Source organism: Triticum urartu, chromosome 7A (assembly GCF_056163025.1).
Source record: "Triticum urartu cultivar PI428250 chromosome 7A, HENAU_Tu73, whole genome shotgun sequence".
In the NCBI taxonomy this organism is placed as follows: Eukaryota; Viridiplantae; Streptophyta; class Magnoliopsida; order Poales; family Poaceae; genus Triticum; species Triticum urartu.
This window is the reverse complement of record NC_141879.1, coordinates 727,891,535-727,908,763: the sequence shown is the minus strand read 5'-3', so window position 1 is coordinate 727,908,763 and position 17,229 is coordinate 727,891,535. Positions and strand designations below refer to the sequence as shown.

General features: G+C 44.9%; 1 pseudogene; it reads left to right on the top strand.

Moving 5' to 3' along the window:
- Positions 1-1,778: 1,778 nt before the first annotated feature.
- On the top strand, positions 1,779-16,949 carry LOC147962322 (uncharacterized; annotated as a pseudogene).
- Positions 16,950-17,229: the final 280 nt, after the last annotated feature.

The window sequence follows — 17,229 nt, the reverse complement described above, 5'->3', positions numbered from 1 at the left end:
CTCTATTTGGGTTTGTCCTGATCCTGTGACATATTTCAATATGACGAAAGACTAACAATCACATCGAGTGCCCTCTTCCAGCTAAAAGTTATGGCTAGACGCCACAGGGTCGGCCAGAGAGTGGAGCATATGAAATCACATGAGCAAGTGTTGGAGACACTTCTACTTTTGCGTGGGATCCTAATATGTGCATCCATTGTTTGTGTAACGAGGAAAAAGTCAATACCAAACTTTGAAGTGGCATGTCCTTCACAAACCAGACCATCTGTACGAAGATTCTGTGATTTACTACGAACCTCCCCCCTTCTGTTCACCCAACCCAACACGTGTTACAGTTGGCTCTGTTTATAGTTTTCTTGGTCTTATAACATATTTTAGCATAAACAAGTACTAAAAGTCACATGTAGTGGATCCTTCAGAAGAAAAGATTGGGCTAGACACCGTAGGGCCCGTTGGAGAGTCTGGCGCATGAAATCATGGGAGGAAGTGTCAGAAGCATTCTTCCTTTTGCATGGGGTCATAATATGGGTATCCAAGTGTTTGCAATGATGGAAAATTTAATACACAACTTTGAAGTGGCACCTACTTCAAGGCTTCAGTGCAGACCCCCCATCTACATAAGGTCCAAGGAAAAGGAGCAAAGAAACTAAAATAAGAGAATGAAATGAAACATCAATTTAAAGAGAAAATATGGAACAAGGGAAAAACAAAAAAATGGTCTTTGCTAAGTTCTATTTGTCACGCTCTCGGGAAAGGTTGTCTCTGCCGAGATCCCCGTGTCTGGGACTAGCCATCTTGGGCAAGGGACTTAGCAAAAATAACCCACTTGCCACACACGCCTTTCTCTCTTTTCCCTCTAAATTTATAGCCTACCCCGTCATGGCACATCCCGCCTCCACACTTATATCACACCTCTGCCCCAGCTCCGCCTCCACCGTGGCCCAGATCCGGACGTCGCCATTGCCCCAAGCCCACCCCACTGGCACCATCTCCTCGCTGGTTACCGGCTCAACTGTGATTGCGTACCTTGCCCGCACTAGCCTGGCTCGCCCCTCCTTCCTCACCTTCTCCCCATCCGTTTCTACCCCCTATGGCCCAACAACACCGCTGGCAAAGGCGGAGACAGGGGGGTGCGAGCAGGGGTCAGACCCCCCCCCATCGCCTCGCCCCCCCCAATGACGCTTCGTTAGTAGGTACTAGTATTACCAGTAGTTTCTACGTATAGGTGTCATGTGTACAGGCCGCTTCTGATCTTTTTGTTGTTGGACATGAAAACTTTCTAGCCCAAGTGCCCAACTGCCCAAGGCCCAACGTGGAACCATCAACCGAGCCTCGATTTCTAGATGTACGTATATATCAGAAAAAAGAGATTACCTGCTATCGATCTACCCTTATCCTCCCGATAATTTCGTTCGTGCGATCAAGTCTTCTAGTTCTGTACCTTCCTACGCCGCCGCCCGCTCGCCGCCGCCCATCGCTCGTTCACCGTAGGCTCTTGCAGTCTTACTGCTTTTGCCGCCGTCGCCCAGGGCAGTGGTCCAACACTTCAGTGCATGCGATTCAATCATAAGACAGAAACTACTTGTGTACTTCATCGGCACCATACATACATCAACAGATCAACTTCAACTCAGAATCAAGGTACGTCACTAAATCACTGTTAATCTTGGTGAATTAGCGCAATTTCTACAGAGATAATAGTTTAATTTACTGCTTTGATAAGGTAGCATAATAGTTTTCTAATGCCACTCCTTGTTTAATGTTCCAATGACTGAAGGATGAAGAGGAAGAGTACAGCAACAATAGATTTGTTTTCCAAGCCTATTGCTTCTAGCTCTAATGCAACTGAAAATGCAAATCCACCGGAGGAGCAACCTGTTGTAGATGATACTTCCAGCCCTAATCTAGTTGATATGCAAACTGATGATCACAATATTGTGGCACCACTAGAAACTTTAGAAGAAGGTAGAACTAGAAGCACAAAATATGTGAGAGATCCTGGTACACGCCAACAGATTTGGGAACTCCATCCCGATAAGCAGGATGAAGCACGTCGATTCTATGTTTCTAAGGGCGCTTTTCATCCATACATGAAAGAGTATCCATATAATGGAACAACAAAAAACCGCCGCCGATTCCAGTATAGTTATTTCACTGATTGGCCTTGGCTAGAGTACTCACTTATCACACATCGTGCATACTGCCTCTATTGTTTCCTCATTACGAAAAAGCCAACTGGAAAGTGTGGTTCAAGTGCATTCACAGTGGATGGATTTATAAACTGGAGAAAGGTGAATGATGGCAAAGATTGTGCTTTTATAACCCACATGGGCAAAGATTCCAACTCAGCTCATAGCTATTCAGCCCGTTGTTATGAAAATCTGAAAAATAGATTGAACCACATTGACAAGGCGATGGTACAAGTATGTACAAAAAAGGTTGCAGCTGCAAGGTTAAGACTTAAAGTCACAATTGATTCCATTAGGTAAGACTAAGTTTATTTGTTTCAACAATTAACCTAGTATATTTTGTATTTATGTAAGACTAACATGTCCCTTGTCTGTTATTTCATTAGGACGGTGGTTAACATTCCAAGCTTGTCCATTTAGAGGCCACGATGAATCTCCAGGATCCATAAACCAGGGTAATTTTCTTGAGTTGGTAAAGCTTTTGGCTGCTTATAACAAGGATGTTAGAGATGTTGTCATGGAAAATGCTCCACAAAATGCCAAGTACACCTCACACCCCGTTCAGCAAGAAATCCTTGGTTTACTTTCCAGGAAAGTGCAGAAAAGTATTAGAGAAGAAATTGGCAATAGCAAATTTTGTATAATGGTGGACGAGTCTAGAGATGAATCTAAAAAGGAGCAGATGGCACTGGTCATTCGGTTTGCTAATAAAGAAGGGTACATACACTGATAGAAAAAGGGCCTGTTGTCCCGGTTCGTAAGGGCCTTTTGTCCCGGTTCTGGAACCGGGACTAAAGGGTCGGTACTAATGCCCTATCCCTTTAGTCCCGGTTCAATCCAGAACCGGGACAGATGGGCCTCCACGTGGCTTGTGCGTGGAGCCCAAGCAGGAGACCCTTTGGTCCCGGTTGGTGGCACCATCCGGGACCAATAGGCATCCACGCGTCAGCATTTCTGTGGCTGGGGTTTTTGTTTTTTTTAAAGGGGCGGGGGTTGGGGGTTTTGGGGGGTTAATTTAGGTGTTTCATATTTTGTGTTAGCTAGCTATAATTAATAGAGAGAAGTGTCCTCTCTTATGTCCGTGCTTGGTCGACGCTACGTACTATACATACGTATAGAGAGGACTAGACACGCTAGCTAGCTAGTAAGCAAACGAAGGAAACAGAAGATCGTCATGAACATATATGCATACAGAGCAAAGTGATATCGACCACCTCTCCTTCTCCGAGAGATTGGTCGAACAACAAGTTCCCCTATATCTATCCGACACTACCGGCTACATATATACAATAATTATCTCTTACAAATATAATCATACGGACTCAGGGTCCACATAGTATTCTCCGTCTTCAGGGATCACGTGGTCAAGAAAGAATGCCGCCAATTCCTCTTGAATTGCTCGCATGCGAGCTGGTGCTAGGAGTTCATCCCGCTTCCGAAACATCTAATTTAAAGAAGGGGGTCAATACATATATATATGAATGAAACTCAACACAAATGATGGTAATAAAATAAAATTGTGAATGTTGTTATTTACGTACTTCATATTATTCGTCAGTGTAGCCCCGCTCACAGGTCGTGTGGCGGATGGACTCGCAAACGTAGTATCCACAGAAATCATTCCCTTGTTCCTGCCACAACCACTTTATAAGAAATAGAGGTCAATCAAACTGATAAGCAAGAATGCAAAATGATATTGATGAAACTAGCGCTTGAATGACTAGTAGATGCGCGGAACATGCTACTATAGTACTTACTTTCGGGTGTCTAAATTGCAGCTCCTTCAGCAGTCCCGGAGCTTTTCTGGTGAATTTTCTCCAAACCCTGCCGGACAAAGAAAACAATTACTTGATATATCAGGAAATGAACAAAGTTGCTGCTATGGTGGATAATGATCGATTTAACTTACTTCTCGAGTATTTGAGTCATGTCTGCATAGTCCCGGGGATCTTTTCGTCTTGAGTCTAAGACAGTTATTAGTCCCTGCTCAAGCTTAATCTCTAGGAGAATATAGTGGAAACTGCACACGCATGCATAACTCATCAATTACATTACTATAACCTTGACTAATATATAAGGGAAACCGAATACGCACAAGACAGTAACACTCACTTGAAGTTGTAAGGAAAGAGTATTATATCTTTGTTTTCATTTATTATCAACGATCGTAGAACGTTGGCCTCGGTAGCTGCGGCATGAAATTTAACCTGAGTTGCACCTATGAGATATGTGTTAATGAACCCAATATCACCGACTTGTCTTTTCTTCAATTCGGCGATCTTCAATCCGCATAATATAGTGAAGATGATTATAAATACATGCAATTAAAGAGATGAGCTATATAGAGAGACTTAATGAGAGAAGTAGTACTACTTACAGCCAGTAGCAGGCGACCGTTGTTTTATCGAGGGCCAATTGATTGAAAAATTGAAAGAACTCCTTAAATGGAACAGGCAACAGTTCAATTCCAACGAGGTCATGCTCCTTTTTAACTTTCACATACAAAGTACTCCTCCCCCCAGAGTCTCTGCAGATTTTCAAGTACCAATCATGCAATCTTTGCATCATCGTTGATAGAGATCTTTCATCTTTGACGAGAGGCTTCCCGTACTCGTATCTTTGTATCTGCACCTCCATGGGTTCATAATGTACATCGTCGGGAAGGTAATCGACAAGATTGCTATAACCGGGCACCATCCTCGGATCATTAGCAACGTTGTCGCTAGGCACCTTGAGCGGGGGGCACGAATGCTTCGCTTGTTCGCCGAGCTGGGCAATTTGTTTCCCAGCTCGTTGTTCTTTCAGCCTTTGATCACTGACAGTACTTCCCGACCGCTCCGCTTCGGCAAATTCCTTTCCAATAATGCGCTCATAGTTTCCTTTCGGCGGAGACTTGGGTGGTTTTGTCAGGGCAGCCAAAGTGCGCTTCGCTTTCACCGGATCTACCTCTCCTCCGGAAGTGGATGTCTCTTTCCTTTCAACCCTTGAAACCAGTCATCCACTTCGGTTCGTGCGATCTCGGCGTTCTCCTCCGGGGTCCTCTCGTATGGTAACTTCTCTGGAGTCTTCAGAGAAGGACCGAATCTGTATGTCCTCCCGCCTCTGGCTGTACTGCTAGACGCCGGCCGAGCAGACCGAGCGGTTGTCTTCTTTACTTGCTTATGAGGCGGAGGAGAAGGACTACGACGCGTCGGAGCAGCCGGAGCGGCGGCAGGTCTCTTCTGCCCTTGTTGACGAGGCGGAGAAGGAGGAGACTGGCTGCTCGGGCGCGTCGGCACAGGCGGAGAAGGAGGCGGAGTGCCGCCACACGCTGGAGAAGGAGCCGGTCGAGTGCCCTGATCGTCACTCGCCGGAGGAGGAGGCGGTGGAGGAGGCGGAGTGCCCTGACTCGCCGGAGGAGGAGGCGGTGGAGGAGGCGGAGTGCCCTGACTTGCCGGAGGAGGAGGAGGAGGCGGAGGCGTCCAGTTCGGAAGGTTGATGAGCTCCTTCCGCCATAGGCATGGAGTCTTCAGAGCAGACTCCAGCCTAGTCTCCCCTTCACCGGTAGGGTGGTCAAGCTGGAGGTCCTTAAATCCCTCCGTTATTTTATCCACCATCACCCTAGCATATCCTTCTGGAATCAGCTGGCAGTGAAAAGTTGCGCCGGGTTCAGTAGGATAAACAGAGCCAACAGCCGCCTTGACCTTCAAATTCATCCATTGCGTCATAAGGTGGCAATTTTGAGATTCCGTGATAGCATCCACGGGATAGCTGGCAGGAGCCGTCAAGGCATGCTCCGGCTGAAGCAGCTCGGTGGAAGCCACGCTGCTTCTCCGCTGAGATGGCGGGGTAGCTTCGGGGGAAGCTTCGGTAGTACGTTTGCTGCGATTTGCTTCTCGTTCCTCTATCGCTTGTACCCTTGCTTGCAGCGCCTGCATTTGGGTCTGCTGCACTTTTTTCCTCCTCTCATGGGATTTGTAACCGCCTGCGTCCGGAAACCCAACCTTCCACGGAATGGAGCCTGGCGTGCCTCGTGTCCGTCCAGGGTGCTCAGGATTCCCGAGGGCCATTGTGAGCTCGTCGTTCTCTCTGTCTGGAAAGAACGTCCCTTGCTGCGCTGCTTCGATATAGTGCTGAAGCTTCCTGACTGGTATGTCCATTTGATCGTTCGTCCAAATGCACTTCCCTGTTACAGGGTCCAAGGTTCCGCCAGCCCCGAAGAACCAAGTCCGGCAATGGTCTGGCCAGTTAATTGTCTCTGGTTCGATCCCTTTATCAACCAGATCATTCTCAGTCTTGGCCCACTTAGGCCGGGCTACGAGGTAGCCACCTGACCCCGTGCGATGGTGATGCTTCTTCTTCACAGCATTTTGCTTGTTTGTCGCTGACATCTTCTTACTCTTTTCCGATGTCTTGTGGGCCAAAAATGCGGGCCAGTGATCTCTGATCTTCTCATATCTGCCCTTGAATTCTGGTGTCTCATTATTTTCGACAAACTTATTCAGCTCTTTCTTCCACCTCCTGAATAGTTCTGCCATCCTCTTAAGAGCAAAAGACTTGATTAATTGCTCTTTATCCGGAGGGGTTCAATCGGTTGGCCGTCGGGCACGATTGCTATGATCTCAAACTTTTCATCCGAGCTCAACTTTTTCTTCGGGCCTCGTCTCTTTACCGAAGTTGTGCTCGATCCGGAGGGCTAGAAAAAAGAACAAAGACTTAATTAATATGTGTACATACCAAAACAATGAATGCATCAATTAGCTAGTCAGCATAAGCTTAACTAATATATATACCTGGCCGGACTCGGTTCGGTCACCGGAGACGTCATCACGGTCTCCTTCTTGCACCGGCATTGGGTCACCGGAGCCGTCCTCACGGTCTCCTTCTTGCACCGGCATTAGGTCACCGGAGCCATCATAATCATAGCCAGCTGCTTCCAGACCATCGGTGTCGTTGATAAACAACGAGCAGATGGCATCACTTCCTCGTGCGATTATGTCCCCCAACAACTCTTCTTGTACTTCGTCTCGGGCGGTGTCCATAGTTTCTACAAATATTGACAACATGGCAATTATTATTTAAACATGACAGATGGATATATTAGTGGCAAAAACGTAGAACTAATATTAATTAGTGGCCTCGACGCTGCTTCTCTAGGGTTTGGGGTGGCCTCGACAACGCTTCAAGGATAAAAAAAGAAGAGGAAGAAGAAAAAGAAGAGGAGAAGAAAGAATAGAGGAGTAAGAACTCCTCTATTCTTTCTTCTCCTCTTTTTTTCTTCTTCTTCCTCTTCTTTTTTATCGGGAACGAGGGTCGTCGAGGGTCACCGAGCGATAGAGGAAACCCTAAATAGCAAGTATCGTGGGTGTGAGATACATGTGGCCGTCGGTGTCGGACACTACATCCACGTCCCACAAGTGACGTGGGAGTTGAAGCCCGCGCCACTTGTGGGACGAGGATGTAGTGTCCGACACCGACGGCCACATGTATCTCACACCGACGATACTTTCTATTTAGGGTTTCCTCTACTGTTCGGCGACCCTGACCCTCGACGACCCTGACCCTCGACGACCCTCGTTTCCGATAAAATAAAGAGGAAGAAGAATAAAAAAAGAGAAGAAGAGAAGAAGAAGAAAAAAAAGAGGATCGCCAGGGGTTGGGAGGTTGCCTAGTGTCAAAGGATTCAACAAAACCATGTATTCATCATTAGGCGAAAGTAACAGGTGCATGATGGTACGAAGCTCTCCAAAGTTATTTTGGAACGGAGTCCCAGATAAGATAATTCGCTTTTTGGTACAAAGTTCAGCAAGAACCTTCCAAATATCGTTATTTGGAAGGCCTTTGCTAAAATTCATACAAAAAGGAAAATTATCCTATCCGGGACACCATTCCAAAATAACTTTGGAGGACTTCGTCATGCCCTGGTTACTTCCGGCTAATGATAAAGCCATGGATTTCTTCAATATTTTGACACTAGGAAACCTCTCTTGACCCCTCGGCGATCCTCGACCCCTCGAACCCTCGACGACCCTGGAACCCTCGACTCCTAGACGACCCTGGAACCCTCGTCCCTCGATCCCTCGACCCTATAGAACCCTCGAAGAAAGGAATAGCTAGAGGAGAAGATCGAAGAAAAAAAGAAGAAAAAATAGTGGAGAAGAAGAAAGGAATAGTGGAGAAGAAGAGAAACTATTCCTTTCTTCTTCTCCTCTTCTTTTTCTTCTTTTTTTTCTTCTTATTTATTTCTCCTTTTCTTCCTCTCCTCTTGTTCTTTCTTTCCTCTTCTTATTTTCTTCTTTCCTATCCTTCTTTTCCTTCCTTTCTTAATATCACTTAGCAAATGCACTAATCTAAAATGCAACAAACATAAAATGCACTAAATCGATCAACTAACCTAAAATCAGTGATAAAATGCACTAACCTAAAATCGATATCTACTAACAACTTAAAAAATTAATACATATATGAAAAAATGCATATATGAAAAAAACATCATCATATCATCAACAGAAAAAATAGTATTTTTTCTAAAAATCTATCTTTTCAGCACATACATATACTCATACATCATCATATACTCATACATATACTCATACATGCATATACATATAATCTGCATGAAAAAAACATATATGTGTTTGCAAAAAAAGGGGAAAGAGGGGGGTGGTGCCGGCCCAGACTACAGCAAGGCAGAGGCGACGGCGGCACGGGGCAGCTGGGGCGCGGTGAGGCAGAGGCGAGGCGGCGACGGCGTCGGGGCGGCGCGGAGAGACCGCGACGGCGCGGGGTGGCGCGCGGCGATGGCGTCGAGGTGGTGCGGGGTGGCGACGGCGTCGGGGCGACGCGAGACGGCGTCGGAGGCAGGGCGACGACGGCGACGGCGAGGCGCAGAGGGGCAGCCTGGCGGCGTCGTCGGGGCGCGATGGAAGAACTGAACGAAATTTTTCACAATTCTTGCTTATATAGACGGCGGATTGGTCACGGTTCGTGGCACCAACCGTGACCAATGCCCCCCTTTAGTCCCGGTTGGTGCCACCAACCGGGACTAAAGGGGGGCATTGGTCATGGTTGGTGCCACGAACCGTGACCAATGCCCCCTTTAGTCCCGGTTGGTGCCACCAACCGGGACCAAAGGCCTTGTGCTGCCCTGCGCCCAAATGTTTAGTCCCACCTCGCTAGTTGAGAGGGAGCCGCACCTGTTTATAAGGTGCGGTGCGCCTTCCCTCTCGAGCTCCTCTCTAAAGCAGGCTTCCGGGCCTAACCGTGCAATGTGTGCCTGTGGGCCTACTGGGCCTCCTGCGGGCCTGAATCCTGGCCCATGGTAGGGTTTCTAGTTGTATTCAGGCCGTGGGTGCCCAGTAGGTGGCACTTTTTTTTGTTTTTTTATTTCAACTTACAACAAAATACTTATTGTTGCTATATTCAATTTTTTTTCTAGTTTTTTGTTTTGTTTTTTGCATTATTTATTTTCTTTTGTTTTTTGCTTTATTTTTTAATTCTTTTTGCTTTTAGTTTTAGAAAAATTATAAACTTTCTGTTAGTGCCATTAGTTTTCAAATTTGAAAACACTTTTTTTTGTTTTTTTTGTTTTCTTTGTTGCTTTATTTATTTTATTTTGTTTCTACTTACAACAAAATACTTATTGTTGCTATTTTCATTTTTTCCAGTTTTTTGTTTTGTTTTCTGTATTATTTATTTTCTTTTGTTTTTTGCTTTATTTTTTAATTCCTTTTGCTTTTAGGTCAGCAAAATTATAAACTTTATGTTGCTTTATTTATTTTATTTTGTTTCTACTAACAACAAAATACTTATTATTGCTATTTTTTTCCAGTTTTTTTGTTTTGTTTTCTGCATTATTTATTTTCTTTTGTTTTTTGCTTTAATTTTTAATTCTGGTTGCTTTTAGGTTAGCAAAATTATAAACTTTCTGTTAGTGCCATTAGTTTTAGAAAAATTATAAACTTTCTGTTAGTGCCATTAGTTTTCAAATTTGAATAGTTAAAATTTGAATTCTTTCAAAATTGTTTGAATCACAAGTTTGTGATTAACTTACTAAAAAATGGAGAATAGATGCGCTTATAGAGAAAATTCAACCTAAATTCCTAGTAAATTTCTATGAATTTCAGAGAAATTCACTATGAATTTAGGTTAAACTTTTCTCTATTAGGGCATCTATTGTCACTTTGAGAGGAGCTCAACAAGGCAGAGAGGGAAGGGCTTATAAACCGGTGTGAGCCCCCTTCGGTTGGCAAGGTGGGACTAAACTCTGCCCGCAACAAGGACCAACCCTTTAGTCCCGGTTTGTGGCACAAACCGGGACTAATGGTCATGGGCCAGGGGCGAGGAGCAAAATTATAAACTTTCTGTTAGTGCCATTAGTTTTAGAAAGTTGAAAGTTGAAAGTTGGCATGGGCCAGGGACTAATGGTCATGGTATTACGAGGGCCGAACCATAAGACATGAAAGCATTTCAAATGAACTCTGAAAAAGTTGAAAGTTGGCATGGTATCATAATTTCACCCACATAGCATGTGCATGTACAAAACGGACAATGGTAGCATGTTCGTGTGTTACAACGTTGGCATGGTATCATCATAATAGTTGCGGGAGAAAGTCTTCACTTTTTCTTCGCTTGTGTTATTTGCTTATTGCGCCGTAACCATGGATAATCTTCATTGTTTATCAGGATGCTTGGGTCAGCCTTGACATTGAAGGGAGGAATTTCATGAAACTTTTCATAATCTTCAGACATGTCTGTCTTGCCGTCCACTCCCAGGATGTCCCTTTTTCGTGAAAGAACTATGTGGTGCTTTGGCTCATCGTATGATGTATTTGCTTCCTTATCTTTTCTTTTTCTCGGTTTGGTAGACATGTCCTTCACATAGATAACCTGTGCCACATCATTGGCTAGGACGAACGGTTCGTCAGTGTACCCAAGATTTTTCAGATCCACTGTTGTCATTCCGTACTGTGGGTCTACCTGTACCCCGCCGCCTAACAGATTGACCCATTTGCACTTAAACAAAGGGACCTTAAAATGAGGTCCGTAGTCAAGTTCCCATATGTCCACTATGTAACCATAATATGTGTCCTTTCCGCTCTCGGTTGCTGCATCAAAGCGGACACCGCTGTTTTGGTTGGTGCTATTTTGATCTTGGGCGATCGTGTAAAATGTATTCCCATTTATCTCGTATCCTTTGTAAGTCAATACAGTCAAAGATGGTCCCCTGGACAACAAGTACAACTCATCACAAACAGTGTTGTCACCTCTGAGACGTGTTTCCAACCAACTGCTGAAAGTACTGATGTGTTCACATGTAATCTAGTCGTCGCACTGCTCCGGGTGTTTGGAGCGTAGACTGTTCTTGTGTTCATCGACATATGGGGTCACCAAGGTAGAGTTCTGTAGAACTATGTAGTTTGCTTGAGACCAAGAATATCCGTCCCTGCATATTATTGAGTCTCTTCCAAGAGTGCCTTTTCCAGTCAATCTCCCCTCATACCGCGATTTAGGGAGACCTATCTTCTTAAGGCCAGGAATGAAGTCAACACAAAACCCGATAACATCCTTTGTTTGATGGCCCATGGAGATGCTTCCTTCTGGCCTAGCGCAGTTACGGACATATTTCTTTAGGACTCCCATGAACCTCTCAAAGGGGAACATATTGTGTAGAAATACGGGCCCCAGGATGACAATCTCGTCGACTAGATGAACTAGGACGTGCGTCATGATATTGAAGAAGGATGGTGGGAACACCAGCTCGAAACTGACAAGACATTGCGCCACATCACTCCTTAGCCTTGGTACGATTTCTGGATCGATCACCTTCTGAGAGATTGCATTGAGGAATGCACATAGCTTCAAAATGGCTAATCAGAAGTTTTCCCGTAGAAGCCCCCTCAATGCAACCGGAAGCAGTTGTGTCATAATCACATGGCAGTAATGAGACTTTAGGTTTTGAAACTTTTTCTCTGGCATATTTATTATTCCCTTTATATTCGACGAGAAGCCAGTCGTGACCTTCATACTAAGCAGGCATTCAAAGAAGATTTCTTTCTCTTCTTTCGTAAGAGCGTAGCTGGCAGGACCTTTATACTGCTTCGGAGGCATGCCGTCTTTTTCGTGCAAACGTTGCAGGTCCTCCCGTGCCTCAGGTGTATGTTTTGTCTTCCCATACACGCCTAAGAAGCCTAGCAAGTTCACGCAAAGGTTCTTCGTCACATGCATCACGTCGATTGAGGAGCGGACCTCTAGGTCTTTCCAGTAGGGTAGGTCCCAAAATATAGATTTCTTCTTCCACATGGGTGTGTGTCCCTCAGCATCATTCGGAACAGCTAGTCCACCGGGACCCTTTCCAAAGATTACGTAGTGTAAAGCATTGACCATAGCAAGCACGTGATCACCGGTGCGCATGGCGGGCTTCTTCCGGTGATCTGCCTCGCCTTTGAAATGCTTGCCTTTCTTTCGACATTGATGGTTGGTCGGAAAAAATCGACGATGGCCCAGGTACACATTCTTCCTACATTTGTCCAGGTATATACTTTCAGTGTCATCTAAACAGTGCGTGCATGCGTGGTATCCTTTGTTTGTCTGTCCTGAAAGGTTACTGAGAGCGGGCCAATCGTTGATGGTCACGAACAGCAACACCTTAAGGTTAAATTCCTCCTGTCTGTGCTCATCCCACGTACGTACACCATTTCCATTCCACAACTGTAAAAGTTCTTCAACTAATGGCCTTAGGTACACATCAATTTCATTGCCGGGTTGCTTAGGGCCTTGGATGAGAACTGGCATCATAATGAACTTCTGCTTCATGCACATCCAAGGAGGAAGGTTATACATACATAGAGTCACGGGCCAGGTGCTGTGATTGCTGCTCTACTCCCTGAAAGAATTAATGCCATCCGCGCTTAAAGCAAACCATACATTCCTTGGGTCCTTTGCAAACTCATCCCAGTACTTTCTCTCGATTTTTCTCCACTGCGACCCGTCAGCGGGTGCTCTCAACTTCCCATCTTTCTTTCGGTTCTCACTGTGCCATCGCATCAACTTGGCATGCTCTTCGTTTCAGAACAGACGTTTCAACCGTGGTATTATAGGAGCATACCACATCACCTTCGTAGGAACCCTCTTCCTGGGGGGCTCGCCGTCAACATCACCAGGGTCATCTCGTCTGATCTTATACCGCAATGCACCGCATACCGGGCATGCGTTCAGATCCTTGTATGCACCGCGGTAGAGGATGCAGTCATTAGGGCATGCATGTATCTTCTCCACCTCCAATCCTAGAGGGCATACGACCTTCTTTGCTGCGTATGTACTGTCGGGCAATTCGTTATCCTTTGGAAGCTTCTTCTTCAATATTTTCAGTAGCTTCTCAAATCCTTTGTCAGCCACAGCATTCTCTGCCTTCCACTGCAGCAATTCCAGTACGGTACCGAGCTTTGTGTTGCCATCTTCGCAATTGGGGTATAACCCTTTTTTGTGATCCTCTAACATGCGATCGAACTTCAGCTTCTCCTTTTGACTTTTGCATTGCGTCCTTGCATCGACAATGACCCGGCGGAGATCATCATCATCGGGCACATCGTCTGGTTCCTCTTGATCTTCAACAGCTTCACCCGTTGCAGCATCATTGGGCACATCGTCTGATTCCTGTTGATCTTCACCAGCTCCCCCCGTTGCAGCATCACCTTATTCAGGGGGCACATAGTTGTCATCGTACTCTTCGTCTTCGCAGTCTTCCATCATAACCCCTATTTCTCCGTGCCTCGTCCAAACATTATAGTGTGGCATGAAACCCTTGTAAAGCAGGTGGGAGTGAAGGATTTTCCGGTTAGAGTAAGACCTCGTATTCCCACATTCAGTGCATGGACAACACATAAAACCATTCTGCTTTTTGCCTCAGCCGCATCGAGAAACTCATGCACGCCCTTAATGTACTCGCGGGTGTGTCTGTCACCGTACATCCATTGCCGGTTCATCTGCGTGCATTATATATAATTAAGTGTCCAAATTAATAGAAGTTCATCATCACATTAAAACCAAAGTGCATACATAGTTCTCATCTAACAACATATAGCTCTCCAGAGCATCTAATTAATTAAACCATACATTGAAACTATGTAAAACATTTCAATGCGAAAACAAATGCGATCATAATCGCAACCAAGGTAACAATTGATCCAACGGCATAATGATACCAAGCCTCGGTATGAATGGCATATTTTCTAATATTTCTAATCTTCAAGCGCATTGCATCCATCTTGATCTTGTGATCATCGACGACATCCGCAACATGCAACTCCAATATCATCTTCTCCACCTCAATTTTTTTTATTTTTTCCTTCAAACAAATTGTTTTCTTCTTCAACTAAATTTAACCTCTCGACAATAGGGTCGGTTGGCATTTCCGATTCACATACATCCTACATAAATAAAATCTATGTCACGTTGGTCGGCATAATTTTCATAAACAATAAATGAACCAATAGTTATAAAGATAATATATATACCACATCCGAATCATAGACAGGACGAGGGCCGACGGGGGCGATACCAAAACCATCGCACTATAAGATGCAATAATAAAAGTAAGAAAATAATACAAGTATCTATGTAAACATACAAGTAAGAATATTTTTCCTTTCAGAAAGAAGATAAGAACAAGAGGCTCACCACGGTGGTGCCGGCGATGAGCTCGGCACGGGTGATCGACGGCGGTGAAGACGGGGACGGGGCGTGACGGACCGCTAAACCTAGACAAATATTATGGAAAATGGAGTTTGGAGGTCGAGCTTGGAGAGGAGAAAACTTAAGTAGTGTGGCTCGGGCATTCCATCGAACACCTTGTGTGCATAGGAGGTGAGCTAGAGCACCACCAAGACCTCTCCCCCTCGGCCAGAGAAAAACAGAGCACTGGGGTGCTCTGCTCGCGAGCGAGGGGTATATATAGGCACCTCATTGGTCCCGGTTGGTGACATGAGCCGGGACTAAAGGGGAGCCTTTGGTCCCGGTTCAAGCCACCAACCGGGACCAATGGTGGTGGGCCAGAAGCGAGGCCCATTGGTCCCGGTTCATCCCACCAACCGGGACCAAAAGGTCCAGATGAACCGGGACCAATGGCCCACGTGGCCCGGCCGGCCCCCTGGGCTCACGAACCTGGACCAATGCCCACATTGGTCCCGGTTCTGGACTGAACCAGGACTAATGGGCTGACCCGGCCTGGACCAAAGCCCTGTTTTCTACTAGTGATAGATGAGCGCTTCCTTGACATCATACATGTTAGTGACACTGCTGCATTGACTCTCAAGGAGGCAATTTGTACTGTCTTAGAAGATAATAACTTGAATGTACAAGATATTAGAGGTCAAGGATACGACGGCGCAAGTAACATGCGAGGGGAATGGAATGGATTGAAAGCTCTAATATTAAATGAATGCCCATATGCTTATTATGTGCACTGCATGGCTCATCAACTCCAATTGTCTCTTGTTGCAGCATCACGAGAGGTACACGAGGTGCATAATTTTTTTCAGCATGCAAATTTTGTGATAAATGTTGTTAGTGCGTCGTCTAAACGGAATGATGAGTTATTAGCTAATCAAGCTGCTGAAATTGCACGTGGCATTGAATTGGGTGAGCTTGATACGGGAAAAGGGGCAAATCAAATAGGCTCTTTACAGAGGCCGGGAGACACGAGGTGGAGTTCTCACTTCAAATCAATTAATAGCTTGAGGAAGATGTTTGCTGCTACGATTGCAATTCTACGAAGTGTAGAAAATGATCGTTCAGTCACAAGATATTCTCATGGAGATGCAGTGGGCGCCCTAAAGATGATTATCTCTTTTGATTTTGTATTCATTATGCACCTCATGGAGAAAATTATGAAGATCACAGATGTTTTATGTCAAATGCTCCAAAGGAAGTCTCTGGATATTTTAAACGCATTAGATTGTGTTGCAAACACAAAGTTTCTACTTGCTGAACTAAGAGAAGATGGTTGGGAACCACTTCTAAAAGAGGTTAAATCTTTTTGTCTGAAGCATGATATTGACACCCCCGATTTTAGTTCCAAGTATGTCTCTTTGCCTATATCTAGATTGGAATATTAATCATCACAAGTATTTTAATCTAATATATGTTGCCATTTGTGGGTACGTTGATATGACTAAATCTCGAAACAAGCATGACAACACCACAACACTTCACCACTATAAAGCAGATGTATTCAATGTTGCCATAGATCAACAGTTGGTCGAGCTAAATGACCGGTTCAGCGTTCAAAGCACTAAGCTATTGAGGCTTTGTGTATCCTTGAATCCACTGCATGACACATTTGATGTGACAAAGATATGCACTCTAGCAGAAAAGTTTTATCCTGCTGATTTTTCTAACCAAGATTTGGCTCGGTTAGAGTCTCAACTTATCCATTTCAGAATGGATGTTCGCTCACATCCAGACCTAAAATGCTTGCATTCACTTGCTGATTTGACTGTTGGTTTGTTCAAAACTGGTAAAGTTCAGGACTATTCCATTATTGATAGACTATTGCGGTTGGTTATTACTCTTCCAGTTTCAACGGCAACCACTGAGCGAGCCTTTTCTGCTATGAAACTAGTGAAGACGCGTGTTCGAGGCAAAATGGGTGATGACTTTCTTCAACATTACATGATTGTCTACATTGGAAATGCTATAGCTGCAAAAGTCACATCTGATGAGATTATCCACATTTTTTACGATGGTACTCGTAGAGCTGAATTTCAGTTGATAGATATGTAACTTCTTTTTTTTGCTAAACATATGTTGTCATGCACTCATATCAATTCTACTATTGAGACTATATTCTTGTGTGGTGTATAATTTGGAATGATTATTATCTGTCTCGCCCCCTTCATGTTCAAATCCTGGCTCCACCCCTGCTACCACTGGCGGCTCATCTAGGCACACAGCAGTGTAATCTCGTGTAGACTCTTTGTACGCATGGTCATGTTTGATGTGCAACCGTGCATAGTGCATCGCTGGACGTCTGCATCCGCGTGTGCACGGCCATGGTTGAGAG